This window comes from Schistocerca piceifrons, chromosome 7, assembly GCF_021461385.2.
Source record: "Schistocerca piceifrons isolate TAMUIC-IGC-003096 chromosome 7, iqSchPice1.1, whole genome shotgun sequence".
In the NCBI taxonomy this organism is placed as follows: domain Eukaryota; kingdom Metazoa; phylum Arthropoda; class Insecta; order Orthoptera; family Acrididae; genus Schistocerca; species Schistocerca piceifrons.
Genome location: NC_060144.1, coordinates 440,679,796 through 440,699,663, shown reverse-complemented (window position 1 = coordinate 440,699,663; position 19,868 = coordinate 440,679,796). Strand labels below are relative to the sequence as shown.

Below are 19,868 nucleotides of genomic sequence, written 5' to 3'. Positions count from 1 at the left end.
ATGACGGAGGTTACGGTCAGTAATCTCCAAGTGTAAGACTTCTTAGGTAGCCCACAGAGCGGCTAATAACTCGGTCATTCAGCGTTGCCTAACAACACAAAAAGTTCTATCCACTTGCAATATGTACATTATAAAAAGAAAGTGACAGAGAGAAGCCATAAAAATATCGTTCCCGTGTCTAGCTCTTCCAATATTGTACAATCAGTTAATGAGTTATTGAAACTACTGTGTGTTCTCTGATGCTGCTATTTAAGGTAGAGGCAAACACACATAAGCTACAGGGCTTCACGGTTCAGTTACGTAAATTTATCGTACTAAGACAAAGAACCAAAGTAAAAGAATGTTGACAATCTAACTTGGAGTACTGAAAGCGTTCCATAACCAATAATCATAAAATGTGGGGAGAAGATATGAGAAAATGAGAGAGTTACTCTAATGAACAGGCTACGGACTGATAATGGAAGGGTGGACATCACTAAATTACGAAGGACCTTGATAGTACGACATGCTAAGTGATCCGTCAGTGCCAGAATATGAAATATGCCGAATTATTAAGGTAATTTTGAAAAAGCTGCCTTAATAAAAGGGGTATAAGCAAATACTATACTTTAACATACAAAAAAAGTAACTTATTTTCAGAACACGACGGGAGAGAGCAGAAAAAAATATATGACTTTATTAAATAACTACTAAATAAAAATGCACAACATTGATGAAAATGTACTTACTGAAAATTTAGATCTGGTGAACGAAGAATCGTTGATACTAGCTCAAAACTTACAATGCTACTGTCTTATATTGGCGAGATCATAATCGTTCAGTGAGGCAGAAAATTGTTACTGACGAAGCGACGCGCCGCACAGATTCAGTTTTTCTCTATGACGTCCGACTGTACTGCCAAACGCGTCGAGTTACTGCATGCCGGACTGTCAGATTTGGCAAATTACCGAGAATGAATAGTAGTGGCACGGAGTACCCTCCGTCACGCACCAAATGGTGGCTTGGGGCGTATGTATGTGGATGTCGATCGAGTGCTGCATTGTCGCCGTCTTACTGTCATTTAAGAAATAAATTGCAAGGTGCAAAGGGACATCTTGCGCTGGTGCATTGCACATCAGTCACTTAAGAATAATGTAACAGATAAAATGCGAAGTACAGAAAGGACAGAGAGGGATGGCTGTGTCACCGGTGAGTTGGTTAGTCAGCAGGGGTCACTCCGCTCAGGTGCGATCAGTCCAGTTGTTGTCCTCAGTGGCCTACGTGTTATGGACGAGAACAAAAGGGCCGCGCGCGCGGTCTCGCTGTCTCCAGGGCTTCACTTGTAAGTGGGCAGAACTTTTTATGATCAATATTTTTTGTTTATTTTAGATCTGACGATCACTGCTAGCCCCGGCAAAACACATGATATCATTGTTAAGTTTACGATCTAGACAAAATATTTTATACTGAAAATTAAGATCTCTATTTGACATGTTTGACCACGTCAGGTCTTATACATATTAAGGATGTGTCCTTCTAGTAAAAGAGGGCTCTAAAATAAGTATGTTATTAGTTATGAGCACCTCGTCATAGATACTACGAGTATGAAACAGCTTTCTTGTGCTGCAGCCTATACACATTCCATATTTTGGGAGGCGGTGGTATGGACCAAACAACGAAAAAATATCTAATAAACATTGGAGAGCTATAAGCAAATGTTCAATAGAATGAGATGTGTTCCCCAGTAGCGAAGATAAAAATGTACTCATAGCTCTTAAGGAATGTTTTTTAGAACCCATGTTTACTAGACTTTTTTTCCTTTGAATGCTCTCTCCTGTTATATCCCTGAATACTGACCAGTCCTCCTCACCTTGTATAGCTGCTGGCGTAGTACATTCAAATCGAGTAGGGAACGTTGTTCTCAATCGAGTTACCTTCACAGAAGGTACGAGAAGCATAATGTCACTGCGTCAATGAGGTCCTCAAATTTGCGAATGAAATGGAAAACCGTGCTAAGAGAAAGCCAGATATCCAATTAGTGATGCAGGGAAATCATGAAGGATCTAAATAACGAACGCTGGATGGGGATACGAAACGCGATCGTACTGATTGCCATTCCAATAGGAAAATTATTGGAAATCAAACGGCATGCTGCTAGTCGGCTATCTGAACCCATATTTCTGATATTCAGTTTGTGGACATAAGGCCCTAGTCCAAGGCTTAATTCTCTGCCTAACCTATTATCTTCCACTGCTGGGAAGACTTCTTCAGAGGCCTCAACGAGTCAGAAGTCTGAAGTGGCTCTGAGCACTATGGGACTCAACTGCTGAGGTCATTAGTCCCCTAGAACTTAGAGCTAGTTAAACCTAACTAACCTAAGGACATCACAAACATCCATGCCCGAGGCAGGATTCGAACCTGCGACCGTAGCGATCTTGCGGTTCCAGACTGCAGCGCCTTTAACCGCACGGCCACTTCCGCCGGCGAGTCAGAAGTCTGTTACAGAAGTCTGTTTATATGTAACCACGCAACGCTCGGTTCGTGACGTCATCAGCCACTGCCTAGAATGGCGGAGTCGTACCGACTTATGCTATGGAGCTCGTTGTTTGTTTTATTTAGCGCTAGGGCACACAACTTGTCTAATTTAAATCCTTCTCCTCTTTCTGTTGAAACTGTTTTTGTACTTACTGTTAGGCAGCGGTGTGATGACGTCACGAAACGACCATTGCATAGATACATAAACAATTGGACTTGCTGAGTTTTCTGTGCCGTTAATACCTCTGATGAAGTATCGAGCAGTGGAAGACGAAACGTTAAGCACAGAATTATGCCTTGGACCACGGCCTTATGTCCAAAAATAAAAAATGGTCAATACTGCAGATACCGGCAGCGAAAGCCTACATTGTGTATGAACTCACTTTCAACTCCCCCCCCCCCCCTGCTCCCTCACACTCCCCACCCACCCCCCTCACTACACTATCTGATAAAAAGTGTCGGGAGTCTATCTAACGCGGGATTGACCACTATATGTCACGAGAGACGGTCCGGAAAGTATGATTATGTTGTTAGGAGAGAAGCAGTAGCAGTAGAATGTGTCGTTAGGGGAACTCAGTGGCTTGTAACGTGGGCTAGTCATCGGATGTGACCCGAGTAACAAACCCATCAGGGAAATTTCAACGCTTCTTGTAACGTGGGCTAGTCATCGGATGTCACCTGAATAACAAATGCATCAGGGACAGTTCAACGCTTCTAAAGTTTTCCAATTCGACTTTTGGTGTAACCGTGAAGTGGAAAAGCCATGGGAGAAGGAACCAATACCCATGCAGATATCATGTACTAAAGGACGGGGACCGTCGAGCATTGCGGCAGGTGATTCGTACAAAATAGTACGAAACCAGCAGACGGAATCACTCGTGAGTTCACAAGTGCTACCAGCAGTTCAGTTCACACGTTGTGCGCAGGGTGTTGAAACAGCTCCTCATAAGCCATATACTTCGGTAGTCAATGTTAGGCAATGCTTGAGGTTGTGTAAAACGCGACGCCACTGGACAGTGGATGATTTGAAACGAATGATTTGCACTGATGAGTCACGCTATACCCTGAGGGAATCCGATCGAAGGGTGTGGATCTGGTGAATGCATGGAGAACTTCACGTGCCAGCAGGTGTAGTGCCAAGTGTAAAGAGGAGGTGGTCTTACGGTAAAGGAGTGTGTTTCATGCTTATTGTGTGTTCCCTTGCACTTAAGTGCTCACATCCATTTTTGAACTAACTGCTACACTGCCCTGGCAGAGTGTCTTTGCAGAACTGCACGGACAACCCTAGCACGCTTCCCTCCTCAGTTCAAATTCGCTTTCCAACATAGTTGGAGAGTCTCTGCACTGCTGTTCGAGTTTAGGGAGAATATCAAGTGGGTTCAGGCGTGAATGGGAATTTGGACTAAGGATGGAGGCGCGCTAGGGGACCCCTTGTAGTTGTGCAAAGGCACTGTGCCAGGGTGGCGTGTAGGTTACCGCATCTGTCTAGTGGCCAGAAGACCCAGGTTCGAATCCTGTTCTTGGCACAAATTTTTATTCGTCACTTCCGCCTGCATATTTACATCATTTCTCAAAGAGAACTGACTTGCTCAGCGTCTCGACCTGAACCCAAATGTAACACCTTAGGGCTCTGAGCACTATGGGACTTAACATCTGTGGTCATCAGACCCCTAGAACTTAGAACTACTTAAACCTAACTAACCTAAGGACATCACACACATCCATGCCCGAGGCAGGATTCGAACCTGCGACCGTAGCGGTCACGCGGTTCCAGACTGACGCGCCTAGAACCGCACGGCCACAAAACCTTAGGGATGAGTGAGAATGTAGACTTTGCTCCACACTCTAGACTCCATCACTGCTCTCTCTGGTTTCGACTATAAAGGAAGAATGGGCTACTATGGTCGAATAATTCCTCAGAAGCCATATATTTTTGTAGTCAATGCTAAACAACGCCAACGGCCTTGCCGCAGTGGTAACACCGGTTCCCATCAGATCACCGAAGTTAAGCGCTGTCGGGCTGGGCTAGCACTTGGATGGGTGAGCATCCGGTCTGCCGAGCGCTGTTGGCATGCCCTTGTTTGGCAAACTGAGAAGCTACTTGATAGAGATGTAGCGACTCCGGTGTCCGAAACTGACATACGTCGGGAGAGCGGTGTGCTGACCACATGCCCCTCTATATACGCATCCAGTGGCGCCTATGGGCTGAGAATGACACGACATCCGGTCTGTACCGTTGGGCCTTCATGGCCTGTTCGGGAAGAGTTAATGCAAAGCAACACTTGAGGTGGTGCAACTCCACAGACATACAAACACCTCACTGAACATGTTCCCAGCAGAATTCATTCCGTCATAAAGGTGAAGGGTGAACAGATGCTAAATTAATGTCCACTAATAGGTGTCCGGATACTTTTGAGCGGGTTATAAGCGTCCACTGTCTCAACCATAAGACCACCGTCACCGGCGCGGAGACTAGGACCGGGTGTCAATAAGGCGACAGAAGAGATATACGAGGTCGCCGTTGAGGTAAGACGCGCTGATATCGCCGCAAAGTGGTTGCCGGCACTCGCTTAGATAAAGCGAAAAGTGGCATGAAACGCGCGACGGACAGTTGCAGCGCGCGCCGACCATCTCCCCCCCCCCCCCCCCCTCCCATGACCGCCCCCCACTACCGTCCCCACCACCCGTGCACTGCTTACCTGAGCGTCTCACTTAAAGCTGGGAACTGCACGGGGTAGACTAGTCCTGGACACGGCTGGGACGCGCGCGACCAAGAGACGCACAGGTGAGTCGGTGTTTGTGCTGCCAGCCGCTAGCTGCCCACTTCGCGCGGAGGCCACGGTATCGCTCCGCAACCTGTTCTCCGCCGGTGGACTGTGTATTTGCTGTGGTCGCCGCATGCTAACCGAGAAGTGTCTCCGCACAACAATACCAAAATCTCCAATGGACAGTGTTGTCCGGAGGGCAGTGCGAAAGAATATCTGAACACGGACGCGGGGGGGTCCGATGAACTGGTAAGCGGCGGATCGCGCCGACGCGAAACGCTTTTTAAGAAAATCCGCGTTACTTGGAGAAAAGCCAGCCGCTGTGGACGGCGGCAGCTGCGTGGAGATTCCAGCATCTACAGTCGCAAGGATTTAGCTCATTTCAGTCACTCAAAGAAGTTTACCCACTACGTTTTCTGCTCTTTTTTATCTAAAACTGTTTTTATACTGCACGGTTCCTACTTTGTGATCGGTGTCGGCATCGTAAACTGATCAAGTAAGTGCCATCGGATTCACACTATTTTGTGAATAAAATTCGTTCTACTGTGTTGCGTAACAATTTCTGAGTAATATACCTGACGTAGCCTTTAAACCTGGTAGCGCGAGTAGGAGCTGTCAGATGCTCTTTTTTTTTTCATCTTGGAACAATGGACGCAGCTTTCAGGTAGTCTGTATTAGTAGGTCCATGGGATTTCAATTGTTAGTTCGCGGCTTTGTTGCGTATGATCTGAAAGTGATTTCAGTTTCCATTCGTCATCACCATTATTATTGTGAACTGCGTGACGAGGTGAAGTTCATACAATGGTGCCGCCGTAACAAAGACGGCTCGTTACACGCTTCGTAGTGCGACAAATTATGGAAAGCCTCGGGTTAATTTGAACAACTAACAACATTTCTGTCATTCTGTCTTGTTAGTGTTACAATTTTTCCCAGGTTTTTCGAAGTGTTACGAATCTTACTAGGTAACAACAACGCTGTACGTGTTCCTTCCTAAAAGAAACACTTTCGACCCTTCGCCCGTCATTCGAGGGTTTACTTCTATTGCTCTAGATAACGGCCAGTAGGTTTTATTATCAATTTATCAGTAGTTCAATTAATAATATAACAGCTATAGACAGATGCCCAAACAAGCTGACGCAACTGCCAGTGTTTCTGTCCCGAAACGTCAAACATTTTGCTGTTACGTTATGTTGTTTGTCAATTAACTTTAATCTGCTCAGATTATCCGATTATTTTGGGCATTTATTCCTTGTTGCATTGCTTATCATATTACACTGAAAGCTCAGTAAAGGCTTGTAGTTAATTAAGTGCTCTTGACGGAACTGTAAAAGTAAATGGTTCAAATGGCTCTGAGCACTATGGGACTTAACATCTGTGGTCATCAGTCCCCTAGAACTTAGAACTACTTAAACCTAACTAACCTAAGGACATCACACACATCCATGCCCGAGGCAGGATTGGAACCTGCGACCGTAGCAGTCGCGCGGTTCCGGACTGAGCGCCTAGAACCGCTCGGTCACTGCGGCCGGCAGTAAAAGTAAAGATAACGATCAAAATATGAAACTATGGAGATTACTTTTCGCAAGTGGACTTTTTGTTTAGATAAAAGAAATTATCTTTCAGCTCACTGAAATGTGTTTAAGAGAATGGTTCAAAAACTGGATTCCCTCAAATAATGGTCCACAGTTCGTTATATATTCTGAATTAGTCCCGAGGCTGAAGAAGATGTATTATGTCTAAGAAAAATACTCGGAAAGAAAACAATGTCAGACTAGCAGATAGAACTAATAACATGACCTGTTTAACAAGGAGGCACCTTAGCTTCGACTATGGGCATATGTAGAGTGCGCAATAACACCGCTACCAAAGTGTCCATGTTGGTAACTTTGTCACATCTAGTCTCGGGATGAAATGTTGCCACTATAATTTATCCCGCAGTTGTTCCAAGGAAACTTGCATCGTAATACAGGTGAGTAAATTTTCGCTCATTAACTTGTTTCCATAAAACAAAGGAAAATCATAAAAAGTTACATCGAATGTGATTAGTTTAGACAAAACTTGTGCACAAATCTAATGAAAAGCTGTGTGTTACTGAAGAAGTCACGTAAACAGACCGACTACCTACGGCGGACATTAATCTGTTTGTGACACTATTTCTGATGGTGACTGTGAGACTCATGCACTTTTTCTAGGTAAGATTATTTTTGCGCGGTAAGGGATTGGGTATAAGGTCCATTACGTGTACTTGCAGTCCAAAATGTTTCTGGACTGGATTAATAAAAAATAGATAAAAGTTAATATGCTGGTTTTAATGCTCCTGGTGATTTGAATAGTGTCCATCCTCTAGAGTACAATGAATAACACGTTCATACAACCAAGTGAAAGTGTTGGAAGAGTCCTTCTGCGGGATGTTCACCTCGAGCGTCACAAGGGCCTGAATGTCGGTTATGTCATCAAAGTGTTGACTCGTGACGTGAATTTTTATTTTTGGAAATAAAACCAGTCACTCGGCGCGAGATCGTGTGAATATAGAGCGTATTTGACAACTGGCACTTGTTTTTCGCTAGAAACTGCATTACAGCTGCAGCCGTGAAAGTGGGCGCATTGGCGTGTAGGAAGATGAAATCCTGCCCTTTCCATTGCTGAGGACTGAGCCTCTGAATCCTCTCGCACAGCCGATCGATGACATCCGAAGAATACTGGGTTACAGTGGAGCCAGTGAGAACAAATTCCTTGTCGTTAAAGCCGCGGGCATCAAAAAAGGCGATGAACATTACCTTCGCTTACGATTTTGTCATTCGCACCTCCTTCAGTCTTGGCGAACCCTCGGAGACCTATTCTGCATTTATATGGATATGGTGTCTGTTCTTTCGGGCAGCCGTCTAGAACGAAATTAGAATTTTATATAAATACCTTCAGCTGCTGACGGGCGTTGATATATATCAAAGGGGACAGGTGAAAATGTGTGCCCCGACTGGGCCTCGAACCCGGGATCTCCTGCTTACAAGGCAGACCCTCTGTCCATCTGAGCCACAGAGTGCGACTGCAGGGATTATCTCGCGCACGCCTCCCGCGAGACTCACATTCTCATCTTATATGTCTATATACTACATTCGTAGTGTCCCTACCCAACACACTCATTACTCGCGGAATACATTCTTACCAAGTCCCATAAGAAGGAGGTCATGGCCGGTATCGACAGAACTATATAGTTACATGGATATGGTGTCTGTTCTTTCGTACACGTCCTAAGGAACAGACGTCCACCCCGAGCAGATGCAACGAACGAAAGCGAACAAAATAGATTTTTTAAAAAAAGAAAGATGGATAGAGCGTCTGCCACGCAAGCAGAAGATCCCGGGTTCGAGTCCCGGTCGGGGCACACATTTTCACCTGTCCCGGTTGATATATATCAACGCCCGTTAGCAGCTGAAGGTATTAATATATAATTCTAATTTCATTCTGCAGTTTGTCGTTTTGTGGTAGGTTCGTATTGATAACACCAAGTGTAGTCACCCATTATGAATTTTTCCAAGAAAGAATTGTCCGCGTTTTTCATTTCAGTCGAAACGAGCAGGCGTCCACACGTCGTTAGCTAGGTTCTCGAGATAAACATTGCACATACTTCATTTTCAAAATATAATATTTGTGAATTTTTTGATTACTTGATTTAAAAATGTTCAGATCCTCAGCGGCAGCTTTGCATGAGTTATGACGGACGATTTTCAAAAGATCGCAAATTTTCCCATTGTTTCCGTTGAATGAACTTCATGTGGGACGCCTTGACCTCCCATAGTCCTCTGGCATCACCTGTCCTTCGTTCATACGTTTAAAATTCGTACAGGAGTTAAACAATTATCGCCGCAAGCCTCTGTCGTGGATTCAGACGTCTCCGTAGCCGCCTTATTGAGTAAAACGGGAAATCGAATCACTGCTCGTTGCTCCATTGTGATTTGTGACCCAACGAAGTGGACACAGTACGGCCGCACGTCCACTGCTTAATACTGCCTGCTCACAACTGACCGGTCAAAAGCAAATCTGTTGTTTATAGTTGTTAGTTCCAGCTCCCACCGTAGATACTGCGTTGGCGCCGCTTATACGACAGGAATAAAATTAGGCTCGGAACTTTTTCGACGATCAGTGTATAAGGAAGACGAGACTACCATAACCATCCTTTATTGAGTTAAAATTGGGAATGTAAACTTTCCAGTCTAGTCGCGTTTATTTTATATGTACATGTTGCTCAAAGCGATGAGTCCTACGATGCGGATCTTTACCCCATACAGCGCGCATTGCACCAGCAGTAATAATGAACGATCAGGGGTATAATCTGAAGCGACTGCGAAGTAGAGTTCCATGGAAAAATACATCGAGGAACATCAGTAATCCGCAAGCCACCTAGCGGCATGTGGCGGAGTATGCTTCTGGTACCACTAACCGACCCCACTTCCACTGTTCATTCGCGAATAGCGCGTGGGAAGAATGATTGTCGGTAAGTCTCTGCATTAGCTCCAGTTTCTTGAATTTTTTTCATCGTGGTCATTTCGCGAGATGTATGTGGGAGGAAGTAATACGTTGTCCGACTCTTCCCGGAAAGTACTCTCTCGAAATTTCAAAAGTAAACCACTCTGTGACGCACAAGGCCTCTCTTGTAGCGTCTGCCACCGGAGTTTGTCGAACATCTTTGTACGCTCTAGCGCCGACTAAGCGATCCCGTGACGAAACTCGCCGCTCTTCGTTGGATCTATTGTACCTCTGCTACCAATCCTACCTGGCAAGTATCCCAGACCGATGAACAGTACTCAAGAATCGATCGAACAAGCGCCTTGTAAGCCACTTCTTTCGTAGATGAGTTACTCATCTACATCCATACTCCGCAAGCCATCTGACGGTGTGTGGCGGAGGGTACTTTGAGTACTTCTATCGGTTCTCCCTTCTATTCCAGTCTCGTATTGTTCGTGGAAAGAAAGATTGTTAGTATGCCTCTGTGTGGGCTCTAATCTCTCTGATTTTATCCTCATGGTCTCTTTGCGAGATATACGTAGGAGGGAGCAATATACTGCTTGACTCCTCGGTGAAGTTATGTTCTCGAAACTTCAGCAAAAGCCCGTACCGATCTACTGAGCGTCTCTCTTGTAGAGTCTTCCACTGGAGTTTATCTATCATCTCCGTAACGCTTTCGCAATTACTAAATGATCCTGTAACGAAGCGCGCTGCTCTCCGTTGGATCATCTCTATCTCTTCTATCAACCCTATCTGGTACGGATCCCACACCAGTGAGCAGTATTCAAGCAGTGGGCGAACAAGTGTACTGTAACCTACTTTCTTTGTTTTCGGACTACATTTCCTTAGGATTCTTCCAATGAATCTCAGTCTGGCATCTGCTTTACCGACGATTAATTTTATATGGTCATTCCATTTTAAATCACTCCTAATGCCTACTCCCAGATAATTTATGAAATTAACTGCTCCCAGTTGCTGACCTGCTATATTGTAGCTAAATGATAAAGGATCTTTCTTTCTGTGTATTCGTAGCACATTACACTTGTCTACATTGAGATTCAATAGCCATTTCCTGCACCATGCGTCAATTCGTTGCAGATCCTCCTGCATTTCATTACAATTTTCTATTGTTACAACTCGCGATATACTACAGCATCATCCGCAAAAAGCCTCAGTGAACTTCCGATGTTATCCACAAGGTCATTTATATATATTGTGAAAAGCAACGGTCGTACGACACTCCCATGCGGCACACCTGAAATCACTCTTACTTCGGAAGACTTTCTTCCTATGAACCTCAGCGTGGGTTTGCCTTTCCTACTATTTGTGTTATGTGAGCATTCCGCTTAAGGTCTGTCTGCACAATTACTCCTAGATGTACCGTTTCCAGAAATTTATCGACAGTGTAGTTGTACAATAGTGGATTTCTGTTCCAGTGGAAGAGAAATATGAAATATGAACCTTTTTTAATGATATATATCCCATACACAGGAGCAATCTCCTCATAGCAAAGTTTCATATACAACTTATAAACAAACTGAAAGACACCTACTACCACATTGTTAGATAAACCGGGAGCAGCCCATGAAGAGAATGATCCCCCTGTGATTTGTAATTCGACGTGCAAATTGACGGGCCCAAACCTAGAGGCATCTCATACAGCGAGCGGCAAGCGGTGCGTGCTTTACTGGTCTCCTCACATACGTTCCGCATTCATCGAGGCTTTTGTGCACACTAATTGATGACAACGCAGGTCACCCCAGTTTACGAAATGGCTTAAAAATGGATGCGCACAATTACAGGCTAATATCACTAAGTTTCGGCTCTTCCATTTCTACACCTGTACTCTCAAAACCACCTTACGGTTTGTGGCCGAGGGTACTCAACATACCACTGGCAATTCCCTATTTTCCTGTTTCTGTCACAAATTATTCGCGAGAACAACTGTTAGGAAGCCTCCGTGTCAGTTAGAATTTCTCTCATTTCCCTTCATGGACGTTCCATTTTAAATCGCTCCGTACGCATGTTCCTAGGTATTTTACAGGTGTGACTGCTTCCATGTGATTCACAAATATTCCTAAACTACTGGGTCGATTTCAACCAAACTTCGTACATATGTCACCTAATGTCTGGAAAGAATCACTCGCAGTGTAAGAACTATCTATGTATTAAATGGATAGAGGTAAGTGTGAAAACACAGAGTAGCCGCGACGCGCGAATCCCCAACTCATCAAATATTTGAGAATGAATGCTCTTAGTGCTTTGGAACAAACTTCTTCGCACATAATTTCAATCTTTTGAGATATGTTTTCTCGCTGACAATCGCAGTAAAACGGTGAAAAGAAAAAAGTTTTTCGCTTACTACATTTTCGCTGTTCATGCAGTAAAACTGGCGCATGTTACATGACGATTTAATTTATTACTTCTTTACTACTAACTCTATTCGCTACACATTTTGCAAACAGTATTCACAAATCCCACTGAATCTATCAACAAAATTAGATAGGCGTACGACATATCGTTCAGTAAAATGACATCAAAAACTGAGATGCGTGAAAAACTACCGCATTATGCATGGCGTTTCAATTTATTTTTTCTTTATTGCTAACTCTATTTACAACACATTTCGCAGACAGTGTCCGCATATACCACAGGAAGTAACTCCGAAATCACATCTTGTACAGCACACCGTTCAGGAGATACGATGTCGGAAACACTGAGGTGCGTGTAAATGTGTAAATCAGACTGCATGGTGAAATTCGCTAGAGATACATGTGACGCACGTGTACAGATATGGTTGAAATATCTTAAATATATGTGAAATATATTCTACATGTGCGTACGCGGCCAAAGAGACGGTTAAAAAGCTCATCCTAAACTCCTGGAACGATTTCAACCAAATTTAGTACACATATTAGTTATGATCTAGAAAGAAATGCTGTGCGGCTAAGAAGCACCAGCTTCCTGTTGGGGTGAGGATGGGGATAACGTGGGAAGAGAAGGGGGAGGAGGAGACAGACAGAGAGATTGGAGGGGGAAATGGAGACAGAGAGAGAGAGAGAGAGAGAGAGAGAGAGAGAGAGGAGATAATCAGAGAAAGGCAAGAGGATGAAATGGACAGAGAGGAGGGGAGGAGAAATGGCATTAGAGGGGAGAGGAGGAAATTGACTATAAGAAGTTCGTAATAAATAAATACTTGGGCAACGCCAGGTACTGAGCTGCTCATACACTTGTGGGTGTCTCTGCCTATTTCCGCGCAGTACATTACATTTGTTTATGTTGAGGGTCAACTGCCAATTCCTGCACCAAGCATTGATCCTCCGCATGTCTTCCTGTATTGCGAGACCGTTTTCTAGTTTGGCCACTTCTGTGTATACATCAACATCTGCGAAAAGCCTCGTAGAGCATCGGCCCTCATCCACCAGGTCATCTGTTTCTGTACTACTCAGCGACTATCCCGGAAATCAGGATGCATGTTGCCTGTCTAACGGCTTCCAGGGGCAACAAAAAGTAACTTTCAGTATTTCACGTGCTTACTGAGCGAATTTAAAAATTTAAAATACTGCCACAATATTCTCATTAAGAGATATAATCTTAAGTTAAGATTTTAACACAAGTATTACAGGGCGTAGAAAAATTTCCGCTACCAGTCACACTAAAAGGTTAGGTTAGGTTAGGTAATAAGTGTGCAACTAAGTGGAATAAGTGTCACCACATCGTAACTATGATAATGATGCTTCATCTTTGCGTAAGTACAGATATATTTTTCGACAAATGTTGCCTTGCCACTTACAGTTGTCCCACTTGTATCTGTTTAGTCACCTGCAAATAATTTTCTTGTATTTATACAGTGATCTCCAACAATATAAACATGTGCATGAATGTATAAACACCTGAGGATGGGCGCAAGCCCGAAACCGGTCGTGTGACAAATAAATAACATTTTATTGTGACCGGTAGGGGAAATTTTTCTACACCCTATAAAGGAACAGTCACGAAGTTCAACAGCATCCACTATGGATAAAATACATTTAAGTATTACAGTTAGAAACTGTGATTTTGTCGCCGGCCGCGGTGGTCTCGCGGTTAAGGCGCTCAGTCCGGAACCGCGCGACTGCTACGGTCGCAGGTTCGAATCCTGCCTCGGGCATGGATGTGTGTGATGTCCTTAGGTTAGTTAGGTTTAAGTAGTTCTAAGTTCTAGGGGACTGATGACCACAGTAGTTAAGTCCCATATGCTCAGAGCCATTTGAACCATTTTTTGATTTTGTCTTGAGGCAGAGTAACTGATGATGTGCAAATACCTGGATTTTCTTCATCCAGTATTTGAGTATGAGAGAATTTAGCGACTTCCAACAAACTTTACACATAATTTCAAACCTTTACGAAAGTTTTTCTCGGCGACACCCTTCACAAAATGATGAAAGGGAAAAAGGTTATCGCTTACTGTACATACGCCGCTCATGGAGTAAAACATAAGCATCAGACAAGACGTTTTAATTTTTACTTCTTTACTACTAATCCTATTCGGGACAAAATTTCCACACTGTACCTACGTATATTACAGAATGTACCTGCAAAATTGTGTTAATGTACGGCACTTAGTTGAGGAGATATAATGACGTAAAAATTGAAATACGAGATAAAATTGCTTTTGCTTAAAATGAAGCACATATTACACGGACTACACTTTCCTGTGTTTGATAATGAGAACACTTAGGAACCACCAACAAACATCAAGCTTAATTTCAACCCTTTTCTGAACTTTTCTCACTTACACTCTCAACGTAAATTTTTGAACACACTAACTCATTTGTAAAGTAATCATACATTTGAAGTTATTTTACATACGGTAGTTCGATCCTGCAAAACAGCGGGAGTTCACTGGTTTATACACTTTCCAGTCATGTTAATGTGACTACCGCCTGTGTTCGATGTCAACGTGAAATAACGACTCACAGATGCAGGTGCCAGCACTAGCAGTGGAGGGTATACAAAGCGCAGGGGGAAGTGGAAAACACTGCAGTCGTTGTCGTAATGTGGAAACGGAGCAATATATCTCAGGTCCAAAAAGGGCATAATCCTTTCAGACCAAAGATGGAAGCATTTCCCAAACGTCTAAAAGTTTGTAACCGTTTCCGTGCCGCCGTCGTTAAAGTATACCATGCATGCCAAAATAGCGCTCACCAAAATAGGCGCATTTCCTCGAAGAAAAATGAGCTTCGTCGGTCCACAACACGTTACTCAACCAATCGTCATCTTCCGCCATCTTTTGAAACACCCACACCGCAAATGCCCTCCGCTTCACTAAATCACCAGGTAACAGTTCATGATGCCGGTGGATTTTCTACGGATAGCATCGGAGGGTACGCCTCAGTGCCAACCAAATGGTAGTGTATGGAATGCCGGTGCGATGTGCGACTGCACGAGCGCTGACTTCCCCGTGCATAGACGAACCCGCTACATTCTCCATTTCTTCCATTTCTCAGCAGCATTACGCCTTGTGCTCGGTCGGCCATTACAGGGTCTATCGTCTAAACAACCCGTGGCTTCGAACTCGAAATCATTCTCGCCACAGCTGCATTTGTCAACGGACATTTACCTGTTCGAATCCCCTTCCTATGGCGATAGGATCGTAACGCTGAACTAGCACATTCCCCATTCTGATAATACAGCTTCACTAAAAGCGCCTTTTCAGGTAACGTCAACATTCTGCGACTGCTGGCGCATCTGATTCTCTCTCTCATTACAGCTCTTTTTATACACGATTGTCATGCGCAGTCAGTGACGTTTTGCTGTCCAGCGCCATCTGTCGGACATTTTGTGAACTTTTTTTTGTTCTAATAAAACCCCATATCATTCCAAGCATGTGTGTCAATTTTTACCTCTCTATCCACACTATACAGTGGTTTATTAAGTTCTCAAATTTATACTGACTTTTTGATCACCCGGTATATTCCTTGGGCACACCTCCTGTGATTATTCCTCATTCCAAAAATGCTGTTGTGTGAAAGAAGTGGATAGTTCAAAAGCCTCTCTCGCTGCAGAAAAATCATTTTCAAAAGCAGCATTGTGTCAAGTAAAAGTGCAACAACACTATATGTGGACTTCGACTAAGAGGAAAGTACACGACTAGGAGATACCTGAGCGACGGTCTGATAGTATCCGGTGCGCACTCCCTTACAGCTGACAACACTGGTTACAGCCAGACGTCGATAACGCCTTTGAAAACATCGTTTGACAGGCAGAAACACGGCAGATAAGCACAAACAACGGAACAGAAGTGCGTCTTCTGGAACTCATAACGCTGCCAGTACAATGTTTCCACATAGGAACTACTGTACCAAACGTTTCAAACTAAACAACTTACACAGTTGTCGCCCAAACAGTCCAGCTTCCGACAAAAACAACCCTGGTAATACGTTGCAGTTATTGGTAAGTCGTAAATCCCCCGAGACCAGCAATTTCTCCCACCTAAATAAAACTCCTTGCTTCGGTGAAGAGGCTAATGCCTGTATCAGTCTGCTTCCAATGAACAAACGTTCTACCTGCATTCTTCCAGTCAGGAACTGTATCGCCATGGTCTAGTGTCGATTCGTGCAGTTTCTTCTAGGGGGTTCACTAGAATACAGACTGCAAGATTCCAAGTAACTACCACAAAAAGGTTAAAAATTACTAAGTAAATAACTGCTTTACGAAAATACACTTCTCTTACGATGAATGTTCGTATGATGAATCCAGTCTCCTCTCCGTAAGAGCGGAGAATCTGACAGTGACAGATTCACTGAATTATACGATGCTGCGTGCGACGTTCGATAGAGATCATTGCTAGTGCTATTAGCCGCTCTTGATCGGTCCTGTTTCACAAAACAGTTTTTATTCTCTTCACGGTAGAAAAAGATCGTTCCGCTTCAGACGTTATCACTGGTATTGATACCGGTATCGTTTTCAGGAGCTTCATTGTTTCACTGAAAGGCTCCTGCAAATTACTTTCGAGCAGGAACAGCACTTGGAAGCGTTCTAAACTCATCCATCGTGTCTGAAGTTCCGTTTCCAGGTTATTGTATTCAAGAAAGGGATATTCCACCTCTACGGCAGCGTTTGGAGAAATTGACTTTCGTACTAAACGAAGCGTTTGAAATTAAATAAAGCTACAGTGATGAGATGCCCTTTGATATCAAAATGTTCTACAACTTGAGCGACAAGTGTTTCGCTGACATCCTTTGGACCAATAGCTTTTGGAGTTTCGTTTTCCTATCTCTGTCCCTTCGCAGAATACAGCATCTTTGTCTGCAAGAGAATCGTGTCAATGATCCTACATCGGATATCTTGTACGGCTCTTTTGAAACGTACTACCTCTTTTTGTACAGTCAGGGAGCCAACTGTTCGTTTTTGTAATTCAAATGGCTCTGAGCCCTATGGGACTTAACATCTGAGGTCATCAGTCCCCTAGAACTTACAACTACTTAAACCTAGCTAACCTAAGGACATAACACACATGCATGCCCGAGGCAGGACTCGAACCTGCGACCGTAGCAGTCGTGTTGTTCCGGACTGAATCACCTAGAACCGCTCGGCCACCGTGGCCCGCTTTTTGTAATTGACTGTACAATATGTCAACGTGTGCTATAATGGGATTGAGTACAGACAATCAAAATTTCAGACAGAGCCATCTTGTTTGAGTAATTACATTAATTTGTCGAAGTGTAAGCTCAATTTGCTCCAGGCATCCAGCAAGTGACTCTCCGTTTTCACGCACAACCTGCACAGTTCTTGCCGGCCGTTGGTGGCCGAGTGGTTCTAGGCGCATCAGTCTGGAACCGCGCGACCGCTACGGATGTGTGTGATGTCCTTAGGTTAGTTAGGTTTAAGTAGTTCTAAGTTCTAGGTGACCGATGACCTGAGATGTTAAGTCCCATAGTGCTCAGAGCCATTTTTTGCACAGTTCTTGGTTTAAAATTCCATCCCGCGTCGGAAATATGAAGGGCTTTCCTGTATGCTATGCCAGTTCGCATCGCTGTTCGCTGTGAAGAACTTCGGCAAAAAATAAGAATCTCAGCAAGCAAAAAAATTTTAAAGTCCGTATTCTGACACGTTGCATGGATTAAAATCAGATTCAACTTATGGCCATAACGATGAACGAAACAGGCATGTTTAAAATGCTCTTTCAGAAGAGTCAATACACGTATCTCCTGAACCCTCGTACATGTGAGAAGTAAACTGATCTGAATTATCTGGAGTGTCCCAGCAAAGCTTCTTTAGGCGATTATGTTAACAATTTGCGTCATGTTCTCGGGGAGTGAGGTTTCGTCCAAAACCTTTCAACAGGTTTACCCTCAGACTAAACGTATCTGATAATCACGAAAAGGTGAAATGTTTGAAATATTACTTGCGTCTCATCTGCAGTAACTGACGCAAAGTCAACAGTAGCAACAATTTCCTTTCTTCCCCGGTCTCGATAAACCTCCAGCATTTTGAATATGTTTAGAAATGCCTTTGAAATCAGTAGTCGGCAAAAGGTAATCACTAAGTGCAGCATCAAACTCAGCAGTGAAATTTATAAGACTGCGGAAATTTCCTGTGTTTGATAAATAACTATGTTGTCATGACCACGAAGTGCAAGCTCAAAATCACCACCAAACTTGAGACAATCTTCCGTTTTAGTGTGTACGTAGCGATGTTTTCGAATCTGATTTTGTCTCTCAACCGACTTCCTATAAGCAGTGTACAGCTGTAATCTAATATCGTGTTTCCCTAAAATATGGCACTGAAGCTGTTCAGTCACTTGTGATTTGGAACGTTCGTTTTTATTTATGTGCTGTGATATATGTCAGAGATCGTAAACGCTTCTTAGAGTCAAAGTCGTTTCGAATCCAGCGTTTTCTTTTGCAAACAACAAACGCGGAAAACCGTACACAGTATCACAACCACACATCCAGTCTACTTCCCCGCAAATGTCCAGTCTTAAAATTCTTACAATTTCTTTACTTCTATTTTCATTTTTCTGGACTGACTTGTTATCGGCGTTGGACTCCCTAGGTCATTGGTACGGAGTTTACCTTCATGCTGCAGAGAAGAGAAATTAGTTTCCCTAAGCCTCTGCACTGAATTATTATACATATTGAGTTAACACTGTCGACATGTATACCTGAGAACTAGAGTCTTCAAACTCACAGCTGCATATCGAATTCTAACGCGTGACTAACGGTAAAAGCTGGTAACGATACTACGAGGGTAAATCAATTATTATCCGCAAAGTAGTTATAAAATTTTATTTAAATCAAATATGAAACTTACAAGAACATCGTTTTTCGACATGGTCTCCTTGTGTTTTAACGCGCTTGGTCCACGTTGTACAAGCTTCCTGATGCCCTCATAAAAGAAGTTTCTCGGTTGAGCTGCGATCCAGGTATGCACCGCTTCTCTAACTGCTTCGTCCGAGGCAAATCGACGGCCCCTTAATGCCTGTTTGAGTGGACCAAACAAGTGACAGTCAGAAGGAGCAAGATCGGGATTATATGGAGGATGATCCAGTACTTCAAATTTGAGTTTCTGGAGCGTTTTAGCAGTGTGGGCAGCAGTATGCGAACGAGCATTGTCGTGCAACAACACAACACCTTTTGACAGCAATCCTCGGCGTTTGTTTCGAATTGCAGGCTTTAGCCTGGCAGTAAGCATCTCACTGTAACGTACACTGTTTGTTGTTGTGCCCCTCTCCCCATAATGTTCCAGTACTGAACGTTGTGCGTTCCAAAAAACCGTAAGCATCAGATTTTCTGCGGACGGTTGGGTCTTGAAGTTTTACTTGCACGGCGAATTTGGATGTTTCCATTCCAAACTCTGCCGTTTACTCTCCGGCTCGTAATGATGGATCCATGTTTCGCCACCAGTAATGATCCTGTCAAAGAAGTTGTCTCCTTCGTTACCATGGCGATCCAAATATTTTTTTGCATATGTCCAAGCGCGTTTGCATATGCAATTGTATGAGTTGTTTTGGGACCCATCTTGCACAAACTTTATGAAATCCAAGTCTGTTGTGGATGATTTCGTAGGCAGAAACTTGACTAATTTGCAGACGATGTGCCA

The 19,868-nt window shown here is 43.7% G+C and overlaps 1 protein-coding gene and 1 pseudogene across 1 annotated transcript in view; both read left to right on the top strand.

Moving 5' to 3' along the window:
- The first annotated feature begins 4,468 nt into the window (after nt 1-4,468).
- Nucleotides 4,469-4,586, top strand: LOC124709153 (annotated as a pseudogene).
- Nucleotides 4,587-5,236: 650 nt separating this feature from the next.
- LOC124804991 (bumetanide-sensitive sodium-(potassium)-chloride cotransporter) overlaps nt 5,237-19,868 on the top strand; it is a 309,377-nt gene continuing 294,745 nt past the window's right edge. The window contains exon 1 of the mRNA XM_047265384.1: nt 5,237-5,299. The gene's annotated coding sequence lies outside the window, so the exon portion shown is untranslated. The remainder of the gene's footprint in view (nt 5,300-19,868) is intronic.